This window comes from Furipterus horrens, unplaced genomic scaffold (assembly GCF_987537825.1).
Source record: "Furipterus horrens unplaced genomic scaffold, mFurHor1.1.pri manual_scaffold_5, whole genome shotgun sequence".
Lineage (NCBI taxonomy): Eukaryota > Metazoa > Chordata > Mammalia > Chiroptera > Furipteridae > Furipterus > Furipterus horrens.
In genome coordinates this window covers 178,554,106-178,566,082 of record NW_028327175.1, presented here as the reverse complement: position 1 = coordinate 178,566,082, position 11,977 = coordinate 178,554,106, and the positions used below count along the sequence as shown (strand labels likewise).

The 11,977-nt window shown below is 41.7% G+C and overlaps 1 non-coding gene across 1 annotated transcript; it reads right to left on the bottom strand.

The window, feature by feature from the left end:
- Nucleotides 1-1,572: 1,572 nt before the first annotated feature.
- LOC150010457 (U1 spliceosomal RNA) lies at nt 1,573-1,736 on the bottom strand. Its single transcript, XR_016511481.1, has one exon. It is a non-coding gene; the product is annotated as a U1 spliceosomal RNA (small nuclear RNA).
- Between the last annotated feature and the right edge of the window lie 10,241 nt (nt 1,737-11,977).

The following is an 11,977-nucleotide window of genomic DNA, read 5'->3' as shown; positions in this document are numbered from 1 at the left end:
GAGGTTGCCTCTGCATAGTGGGGCATCACTGACAGCCTCACCAGTCTCTGAGCTGATATCAGCTATAGCTCAATGCCAAGGATGAGGGAAGGTAGAAGACTATTGGGGTGGAGGAGGCTGGGGTCCTTTTATAACTGAACTCAATGTCTATTTTATTAATAATACATGCCTGATGATGATGTCTGTGAACAAATGTTCATCTCCCAAATCTAATTGTTCTGTTGGGCATACCTCCTGTAGATTTATCATTCTGTCTCTGTTCTTTATTTAGTAGTTTTATTGCCGGTGATTAGTAATGGCATCAGTTGGAGTTCCTCTTTATGGGGAAGATTCATCTCTGCTTATTACTGGGATGAATCTGGAATGAGCAGGCATGTGGGGGCAGGAGACTATTCCCCAGCTGTCTCCCTCACCTGGCAACACAGGTCCCCTGGTGCCTCCATCACCTTGGCTGCTGCCCTTCCTTGGCTGGGCCTCAGATGCCCCTGCAAGCTTGACTCTGCCTCCTTGTCACTTTAAGGCAGGGAGTGTGAACAGCTTTTTGATTTCCTCCCCCTTGTCTCTATTTAGGGGAACTTAGAATTTTAATACCTCTGAGTTTTTGTCTCTGTCCCTCCCCGAGCATTATCTCCATCACACTCATAGGAGACTTTTGAAGCTGGGAGGTGTCCCTGTGGCAGACCTGAGGGTGTGGGTCATTTGCTACCAATACACAGTCTAAGATTCTCCTCTGTCCAACCCCCTATTGCTGTCTGACCAACCTATGTTTCAGGGATGGAGCTTTCTAACTTTGGGTGAACCTGACCTTCTGTTGCAGCATCCCTAGATGACAGCTATGCCTCTGGGCATTGCCCAAAATCTATGTAACCCAAAGTCAAGCTGCAAAGTGTGGAGATCTGATACCCAGTATAACCTGCCCAGGCACGATGCCTCTTTCCTGATGCACTGTTCCCTGTTTGATTCCTAAGAGCTGAATGAGTTGTAAAGTGAACCCATCCTGTTCTTATGGAGCAGATGTATAGTGAGCTGTGTAGCAGCAAGGCAGGTTGGCAGCAAGGGTTTTGTGGGGAGGAGCAGGTTTCTCTAGATGGATAGATGGAGTTATGTTTTCTTGTGGGGAGAGTGGAGGAGCTAAGCAGGAGTGCTCCCATCCAGGCTGCCTCCCAAGCTGGCCTCAAGTTGCACTTGCAGGTCCCTCCCCAGCCCCTTCCATACTGGTGCAGGCTGCACAGCATGGCTGGGCTCTTTCTTGAGAATACATGGTGTTGGGGAAGCAGCTTGGGCTTTGCAGTTAGACAAACCTGAGATTCAGATTCCAGCTCCACTTGGTGCATGCACCATACAGTTTGGACCTCATGTTTTTCTTCAGCACAAAGATAACAGCTTATCTATAAGGGGCTCACCAGCTTCCTGAAAAGTGAGCCCAGCCCTTGGAGGAAAGGTGGTCTGGGTGGCCAGAACTTAAGACCTGAGTTCCTGCCCCTAAGATTGCCCTTCTTACTCTCTTACTGATAACTCACCTTCTCCCTGCTGGCTCCAAGGGGTGATTTTCTTTTCTTTTTTTTTTTTTCTCAGGGGAGAGCGTAAACACAGTCCCCCCCCACCACAAATCATGCAGTCGAGTTTCCCACACCTGGGGAAATCGCAGGGGTCAGCACATCCGGAGTGCAATGGACAAGCCTCACCCCGGGAAAATCACCCCCGCGATCACGGCATCTCCCCTGCCAGGTAAGTATGGTGATTTTCTTTTAACTCAAGCACAGACACTCTCTTTCCCTATTCTCTATAGAACAATGAACCACAGAAAAGACCGGCTGGAATATTTTCTTGTTTTGGTGTCTATTGCTTAAAATTAGTGGCTTAAGATACTAATACTTTATCTCCTGGGTTCATCATGGCAGGAATTCAGGAATAGCTTGGCTGGTGGCTCTGGCTCTGGCTCTGGCTCTTACAGGTGGTTACTGTGGGACAGTCAGTAGCTGGAGCTGGCTGGTCAAAGGCTGGAGCGGCTTGGAATTGGCTGGGGATCCCTATCCTCATGTGGTTTCAGGGTCTCTCCATGTGGTCTGTCATATGTGCTAATTGTGCTTCCTCACATGATGGACTTACACTTCTTACTTGGCAGCCCTGGGCTCCAAAATGTTCAAAGAGAGCTTGGTGGAAGCTGTATCACTTTTTGTGACCCAGTCTCTGAGGTCACATAAGGTTACTTACAACATGCTCTACGAGTGGGGCAGCCACTGACCCCACCTCTTAGTGGAGGAATGGCCAGCTTTCAAGAGAGGCTTTGGAATGGGAAACACTTTTGCAACATTTTGGGGCAAATACAATCTGCCACACTCATGATACAGGGAAACAGACTGCAAAGACACCTGGGACCTGGGGCCATCAGAGCACACTGGGTATATAACACCTTCTTTAGCTTGGAGGCCACCATGATGTTCCCCCTTCCCTCTGACCTCCAGCACAGGCAGCAGCTCAGTAATCCCCATTGGGACACTACATGTCTTCAGAAGGTCAAGGTCCAAGGAGATCTGAGAGCCAGGCAGGCCTTGTCTCCCTGTTCCAGGTCTTTCTTTCAAGATTCACTTCCTATCTGAGGACTTGCTTCTTTTGCCGTGACTGACACCAGGAAAGTTCCTCTGCTTAGGAAGACCTGCTCTGATCGCAGTTGTGTGGACTGACTCTATGGCCTCCACTGGCCAGAAAGTGCTGGTCCAGCAGGGCACACAGCTTCATTCTGGGGCTCTCTATAGAGGATGTTGAACCTCTTATCTGACGGGTCTATAACACAAGCGGGGGGAAAAAGCTCCCAATCCTCTGTCATTCTGACAGTTTCCTGCTTCTACCTGGCTCTGACCATAATCTTCCCACTTTTTCCAGGGCCTGGGTGGGTGAGGCTTCTGCTGGCCTATTAAGCTGCCTTTTGTTAACTTCCTTTCTGTCAGGCTGCTTTTGCTCTAAGAAATCACTCAGAGAACAGTGTAGGTTTCCACACCAGGCCTATTGAGGGAAGAGAGAGAAAGGGCTTAGAAGTAAGAAGGAAACTCCTGGTCCAATTCAAGAGCCCATAGTAGTAGGTGTAGAGGTAGGAGTAGGAGCAGGAGCAGGGTGAAGGGGGGTGGGGTGGGTGAAGAGCGGGGAAGGAAGGGGGAAGAAGAGGGAAAAAAAGACTCTCAATCACCCAAAAGGGCCCCTAAAAGTGACCCCCCACCTATGGTGCTACAGGCGCTGACTCCACATCTTGCTGAACATACATTTTGGTTAGGGTGAGTTTTATACATAAACACATTCAACAGGTTATTTACATTTCCCTGCTTTTCCTCAGTCAATATGTCATGCTAGGTCCATCAACATTTCTTCTGGGAATGAGCAAAGTCCATTCCTGTTTCCCATGGGGGGGGGGGAGCTGGGACTGGGTTAATTTGCATATGGCTTATTTGCATATGTTAAAAGTCTGGCAGGCTGTCTAGCCACCACCATATTTTGACAATGAACAGGTAGTATAGGCCGAAGATGCCCCAAAGGAACTGGGCTGGAGGGAGGAGCCTTTGTGTCTGGGGCTTCCACAGCCTCAGTAAAAGCTGTGGTAGAAGCCGCACTCCCTCTCGTGGATAGCTTCAACTGGATCGCCATGTTCTGGCACTTTCTTCCTTTTCCTTCCCTTTCCTTCCTTTCCTTCTCCTTCCTTTCCCCCTCTCTCCCTTCCTCCCTTCCTTCCTTTCTTCTTTCTTTCCTCCTTTTCTTCCCTGCCTTCCTTCCCTCCCTTTTAAACATATATTCACTGAGCATCTACTATGTTATAGGTGCTGTGGATAAATCAAAGAACACAATAAAGGTCCCTACTCTGTGGATTGTATTATTACAGAGGTGAAAGAGATATAATAGACATGACTGAGTCCTAAATTACATGGTACATTAGCAGGTGATAAGTACTGTGGAAAGAGTCAGAAAGGAATTAGGGAAGGGAGCTTGGTGTAAGGTGGGCAGGAGGCAGGCTTTGGTGGAAAGTGGGGGTAGTCAGAATAGGCCTGGTCCAGAAGGTACAATTGGAGTGAAGGCTTGAAGGAGGCCAGTGAGGGAACCAGACAGATATCTGGGGAAGAACATTCTTAGCAAAGGAATCAGCCATTGCAGCCAGTGCAGGAGGCCAGTGTGGCTGGGTAAGATGTTGGGTGACTAGAAATAGTCATAAAGTGACAGAGAAGGCTGGGGAGCATTCATGGGTGGGATACGGGACCATGTGGAAGCCTGACTCCATCCCTCTGGTATCTAGCTTTTTTCACACCAGACACTGGGAAGTCCAGGGCCTACCCCAAAGCTTTGGGCAGAGCATTAGCCTTCACCCCTCAGGCAGTACTTGTCACAGAGGAAGTTCTCTGCCTAGGGCTGGGCTTGAACTTGAATCCTGAACACTGTTCCAGGAACAGGGCTGTAGCTGGCCTCAGATACAGTGCATCTCTGGTTCTGCCTCAGAAGCGAGACTGCTCTAGTAGGCTGAGGGCCCTCTTACCATGCTTGCTTCTCAGATTTCGGTCTTGGAGTTGGCACAGGGAAGTGAGTAATTTTTTCCAATTAAGATGCATTTTCTTTGTTATCTGAATCCAATTCCTCTTTAGTCCCTCAGTCTAGGAACAACCCTTTATTAAACTTGGGCCTTCCTGTGCACGCCAGGGTCAAACTGCAGCAGTGGCAGAATCTGGAGCCATTACGAGCCATCTCACAGGTGCTATGTATGTGGCCCTGCCTCCTGCAGGTTTGCCTCTCACAGCTGTTTCAGGCCTGCTTGGTGCGAGGAAGCCAGTGAATAGTGAGCTCCTTGGGATTCAGTAATGGGAACTGTGGGTATCCCTGGCCCAGCCTGGAGGGCACTATCAGGCTCACTGGGGTCTCCTTCAGCCAGGCCACCTCCAGACAGTGGAGCCTCTGCTAAGCAGTGAGGGACTGTGGTCAAGAAAACCGTATCGATGAGCTCTTAGTGTGTGCTGCACAATGGGCTAGTGCTTTATGTGTACTAACTCACCTAATCCTCATTATCATCATTTGAGGCTAAGATTAGAATGATTTCCCTTTTACAGATGAAGATACTGAGGGTCAGAGTGGCCTGCTCAATCACTGAGTAAGTGGTCCAGTGTGGATGCAAACCCAGGCAACCTGATTTCAAGTCTTGGCCTTAGATCCTTATGCGTGAGATCTCTTCTCAGTAATGTCTGTCAGGTGCCTCTATGGGGTGAGGGTAGTGTTTTGCCACCGTGATATGTTTTGGTTACAGGTCTTCAGGGCTTCCCTTCTGGGGCAGAGGGTGAAGGATTAGCCTCTACCGTCTCTCAGATCCCTTGACTAAAGAAGCCAGGTGAATACATCCCCAACAGACACCTTGATTCAATTTCAGAAGACACATGCAGCTAAGCCATTCCAGTGTTCCTGACCCATGATATTATGAGAAAATAAAGGCTTGTGGTTTTAAACCACTAAGTCTTGTGGTAATTTGTTACATATCAATAGATACTAATACAGTGTTTATACTAATTTGTATTCTCAAAAGCAATGTATAAGAATTTTCATCGCTCTGTATCCTTGTCAACACTTGGGATTGTTAGAATTGATAATTTTGCTAATCTGATGGGTAGGTAATACTATTTTCCTGTGACTTTCATTTGTTTCATGAGTGAATTAAAGCCAGAGCACATTTATGATTGCTATGTACTTTCAATTAATTTGTCCCTTTATCATTACGAAATGTCACTATTTATTCTTTGCTCTAAAATTTACTTTGATTGTTATTAGTATGGCTACTCCAATTTTCTTTCTTTAAATTAAAAAAAAATCTTTTACTACTTGATTTTATTCCTGTGAACATTAAACCTGTAAATCGTCAGTGTTTCTATGTGTAGTTTAAGTTTATTCATGCTTCTTGCCATATGATATTCAATTGTAGGAACATTTCATATTTCTATTCCTCTATTAGAGGAATATTTTTTCCTAATCCTCTAATTTTGTTTTACTTTAATTTTGCAATTAAAACCAACTTTTGAAAACATTTTTTTACTAGAGAATACAAAGTTTTAAACATGAGATTATTTCTATGGATATTTATTTAATTTCTTTTGTAATAAAGTGTTCATATGAGAGACCCAACAAGTACAGAATATGTGGAGTGTGGGTATGCTGGGGGAAGTCTTTATAGTAAATAGACTGACACATATCAGTCACTTCTATTTTTAATTTTATTTTTTGGTTTTTCAATTACAGTTGTCACATTTTTCCCCCATTGCTCCCCCCCAGCCCACCCCTTCTCCCACAATTATATCCCCACCCCCGTTGTCCATGTCCATGAGTCATCCATACACGTTCCTTGACTAGACCCTTCCCTTACTTATCCCCCTTCTCTTCCTCCCCCCTCCCTCCATTGACTGCTATTCTGCTCCTTGTCCTATTTAGTTCGTTTCTTTATGTTGTCCTTTAGTTTCCTGTATTAGGTGATATCATATGGTATTTTTCTTTTTCTGCCTGGCTTATTTCACTAAGCATAATTCTCTCTAGTTCCATCCATGTTGTCGCAAATGGCAGGAGTTCCTTCTTTCTCTCTGCTGTATAGTATTCCATTGTGTAAATGTACCACAGTTTCTTGATCCACTCATCTACAGATGGGCACTTAGGCTGTTTCCAGCACTTAGCTTTTGTAAACAGTGCTGTTATGAACATAGGGGTGCATAAGTTCTTTTGAATTAGGGTTTTAGGATTTTTCAGGTATAATCCTAGCAGTGGAATCGCTGGTTCAAAAGGCAGTTCCAGTTTTAGTTTTTTGAGGAAACTCCATAGTTTTTTTTTCATAGTGGCTGCACCAGTCTGTATTCCCACCAGTAATGCACGAGGGTTCCCATTTCTCCACATCCTTGCCAGCACTTGTTTGTTGATTTGTTGATGATGGCCATTCTGACTGGTGTAAACTGGTATCTCATTGTGGTTTTAATTTTCATCTCTCTGATGGCTAGTGATGTTGAGCATTTTTTCATGTGTCTATGGACCTTCTGTATGTCCTCTTTGGAGAAGTGTTTGTTCGGGTCCTTTGCCCATTTTTTAATTGGGTTGTTTGTTTTCTTGAGGTTGAGTCGTATAAGCTCTTTATATATTTTGGAGATCAGTCCCCTATCTGAGATATCATTGGCAAATATGTTTTCTCATATGGTTGGTTTCCTTTTCATTTTGCTGATGTTTTCTTTTGCTGAGCAGAAACTCTTTAGTTTGATGTAGTCCCACTTGTTTATTCTTTCCTTTATTTCCCTTAGGAGATGTATTGGTGAAAATATTGCTATGTGTGATATCTGAAATTTTTCTGCCTATATTTTCCTCTGGGACCTTTATGGTGTCTCAGCTGACATTTAAGTCTTTGATCCATCTTGAGTTTACTCTGGTGTATGGTGTAAGTTGGTGGTCTAGTTTCATTTTTTTTGCACATCCCTGTCCAGTTCTCCCAGCACCATTTGTTGAAGAGGCTCTCCTCATTCCATTTTATGTTCCTTCCCCTTTGTCAAATATTAGTTGACCATATACACTGGAGTTTATTTCTGGGCTCTCTATTCTGTTGCATTGATCTATATGTCTGTTTTCATGCCAGTACCAGGCTTTTTGTATTACAGTGGCCTTTGTAGTATAGTGTGATGTCAGGTATTGTGATTCTTCCTACTGCGTTCTGTCTCAAGATTGTTGTGGTATTCGAGGTCATTTTTTGTTGCATATAAATTTTTGAAGTATTTGTTCTAGGTCTGTGAAATATGTCACTGGTATTTTAGTAGGAATTGAGTTGAATCTATAAATTGCTTTGGGTAGTATGAACATTTTAATCATGCCAATTCTTCCAATCTATGAACATGGTATATGCTTATCTTCCTTAATTTCTTTTTTCAGTGTTACATAGTATCCGAGTACAGGTCTTTTATCTCTTTGGTTCAATTTATTCCTAGGTACTTAATTTTTCTTGATGCTATAGTAAATGGGATTTATTTTCTATTTTCTATCTCTGATATATTACTGTTGGTGTACAGAAATGCCTCTGGTTTTTGATTATTGTCTTTGTACCCTGCTATTTTGCCAAATTTACTTGTTATGTCAAGTATTTGTTTCATGGAGTCTATAGGATTTTCTATGTACACTACCATGTCACCTGCAAATAATGACAGTTTTACTTCCTCTTTTCCAATTTGGATGTCTTTTATTTCTTTTTATTGTTTGATTGCTGTGGCTAGGACTTCCAAGACTATATTGAATATGAGTGGAGAGTGTGGACATCCTTGTCTTGTTCCTGATCTCAGGGGGAATGCTTTCAGTTTTTGTCCATTGGATATGAAGTTGGCTTCAGGTTTCTCGTATATGGCCTTTATTATGTTGAGGTATGTTCCCTTTATTCTCATTTTTCTGACTGTTTTCATCATAAATGGGTTTTGTGTTTATGAAATGCTTTTTCAGCATCTATGAATATGATCATATGATTTTTGTCTTTCATTTTGTTTCTGTGGTGTATTCTGTTTATTGATTTGTGAATATTAAACCATCCTTGCATCCCTGGGATAAATCCCATTTGATTATGGTGTATGATCTTTTTAATGTGTTGCTGGATCCAGTTAGCCAGTATTTTGTTGAGGATTTTAGTATCCATGTTCATCAGTGATATTGGCCTGTAGTTTTCTTTCTTTGTTGTGTTTTGACCTGGTTTGGGGATTAGGGTAATACTGGCTTCATAGAAAAAGTTTGGGAGTCTTCCCTCTTCTTGCATTTTTTGGAATAGTTTGAGGAGGGTAGGCATTAGTTCTTCCCTAAATGTTTTTTAAAATTCACCTGTGAGGGCATCCGATCCAGGGCTTTTGTGTGCTGGGAGTTTTTTTTATTACTGATTCAATTTAATTAGTTGTTATAGGTCTATTTAGACTTTCTGCTTCTTCTTGATTCAGTTTTGGAAGATTATATGTTTCTATGAATTTGTCTATTTCATCTAGGTTGTCATTTTTTTTGCCATACACTCCTTTGTAGTAATTTCTTACAATCCATTGTATTTCTGTGATATTGGTTGTGATTTCTCCTCTTTTGTTTCAGATTTTGTTTATTTGGGTCCTCTCTTCTTTTTCCTGGATGAGCCTTGCTAAAGGCTTGTCGATTTTGTTTATCCTTTCAAAGAACCAGCTCCTACTTTTGTTGATCTTTTGAATTGTTTGTTTCGTCTCTATGGCATTTAATTCTGCTTTGATCTTGATGACTTTCTTTCTTCTACTCGTTCTGGGCTTTCTTTGTTGTTGCTGTTCTAGTTCTTGTAGCTGTAGGGTTAGATGTTTTATTTGAGGTTCTTCAATTTTTTTTAGGTATGTCTGTATTGTTATGAACTTTCCTCTCAGAACTGCTTTTGCTGTGTCCCATAGGCTTTGGGCTGTTGTGTGTTCATTATCATTTGTTTCCAGAAATTTTTTGATTTCTTCTTTGATGTCATTGTTAACCCATTCATTATTTAATATCACGTTATTCATTCTCCATGACTTTGAATGTCTTTGAGTTTTTTCCTTGAGGTTGACTTCTAGTTTCAAGGCATTGTGATCTGAGAAGATGCTTGATATAATTTCAGTTTTTTTGGATTTGTTGAGGCTTGCTTTGTGTCCTACAATGTGGTCTACCTTTGATAATGTTCCACATGCACTTGAAAAGAATGTATTTTTTGCTTCTTTGAGGTGAAATGTTCTATATATATATCAATCAAGTCCATTTGATATAGAGTGTTGTTCAATGCCTCAATATCCTTGATATTTCTTTGCTTCGAAGACTTGTCCATTGTTGACAATGGGGTGTTAAAGTCACCTACTATGAGTGTGTTGCTTTGATATCCTTCTTGTAGTCTTCCTAGATTTTCTTTATATATCTGGGTGCTGTTAGTTGAGTGCATATATGTTAACCAGGGTTATATCTTCTTGATGCATTGTTCCCCTGAGTATTATGAAATGTCCTTCTTAGTCTCTTTTTATGGCTTTTGCTGTGCAATCTGTTTTGTCTTATATAAGTATTGCTACCCTACTTCTTTTCATGTCCATTTGCTTGGAATACTTTTTTTCATCCCTTCACTTTCAGTCTGTGTAAATCTTTTGAGGTGTGTCTCTTGTAGACAGCGTATCTGTGGGTCATGTTTTCTTATCCATTCTGCTACCCTATGTCTTTTGATTAGAACATTTAATCCATTTATATTTAAGGTTATTATTGACAGATATTTATTCATTTCCTCTTTTACCTGTGCCCCCGCCCCTGTTTTTTCTTCTCTTTCTTAAAGCATTTCCTTTAGCATTTCTTGCAATGCTGGTTTGGTGGAGAGGTATTCCTTTAGTCTTCCTTTGATGGAAAACTCCTTATTTCACCTTCCATTTTGAAAGAGAACCTTGCTGGGTAGAGCACTCTTGGTTGTAGGCCTTTGTTTTTCACTATTTGCAATATTTTTTGCCATTCCCTTCTGGCTTGTAGTGTTTCTGTTGAGAAATCACTTGATAGTTTTATTGGAGCTCCCTTGTATGTTATTTGTTGTTTTTCTCTTGCTGCCTTTAGGATTCTCTCTTTATCTTTGAATGTTGCCATTTTAATTATGATGTGTCTTGGAGTGGGCCTTTTTGTGTTTATCTTCATTGGGACCCTCTGTGCTTTCTGGACTTGCATGACTTTTTCTCTCATCAATTTAGGAAAATTTTCTCTCATTACTTTTCCAATCAAGTTTTCTATCTCATGCTCCTCTTCTCCTTCTTTTATCTCTATGATATGGATATTGTTTCATTTCTTGTTGTCCTGCAGCTCTCTTAAACCCTCTTCATTTTTTAAAGTCTTTTTTTCATTTTGTTGAATTGTCTGAGAATTTTTTTCTAAGTTGTCCTCTAACTTACTGATCTGATCCTCTGCTTCATTTAGCCTTCTTTTGATTGATTCTACTGTGTTATTCAGTTCAGAAATTGTATTCTTTATTTCTTCCTGGTTTTTAAAAAATATATGTTTATTGATTATGCTGTTACAGTTGTCCCAATTTCTTTTCCTTTGTTCCCCTCCACCCAGTGAACAACCTCTCTCCAGATACCCCCCGACGCTTTTCCATGCCCATTTGTTGTGCATATAGTTCTTCTCAACATCTTCCTATCTACTGCACTTTCTCCTACTATGCTTCTTAATTCCTGTACCATCTTCCTCCCTTTCCCCCTCCCCTCTGACTTCCCCCCAATATGTCCCCATACCTATGATTCTTTTCCCCCTCTTGTTACCTACTTAGTGTGCCTTTGGTTCAGTTCCCTAGCTTCTGTTGTTGGTTGTTGTGATACAGTTTTCATTTTAATGTTCATACTTTTGATCCTCTTTCTCCTAAACAAGTCCCTTTAATATATCATATAACAGTGGTTTGGATCTGATGAACTCCTTCAGCTTTACTTTATCCTGGAAGCACTTTCTCTGCCCTTCTATTCTGAATGACAGCTTTGCTGGATAGAGTATTCGTGGCTGTACGTTTTGGATTTTCATTACTTTGAATATTTCTTGCCAGTCCCTTCTTGCCTGCAGAGTCTCCTTTGAGAAATCAGCTGATACTCTTATTGGGACTCCTTAGTACATAATTCTCTTCCCCTCTCTTGCTGCTTTTAAGATTATCTCTTTATCCTTAATTTTTGACATTTTGATTATAATATGTCTTGGTGTGGTGTTCCCTGGGTCCAGTTTATTTGGAATTCTCTGTGCTTCCTGGATCTGTAAGTCTATTTCCTTCCCTAAGTTAAGGAAGTTCTGCTTCATTATTTTTTCACATAATTTTTCATTTTCTATTTCTTCTTCTTCACCTCTGGCAACTGTATAATTCGGATGTTTGCTCTCTTATAGTTGTCCCAGAGGTTTCTGAGCTTCTCCTCATTTTCCTCACATTTTGTTTCCTCTTTCTGTCCTGGTTGACTGTTTCTTCACTATGTTCTGATTTGTCGGTTTG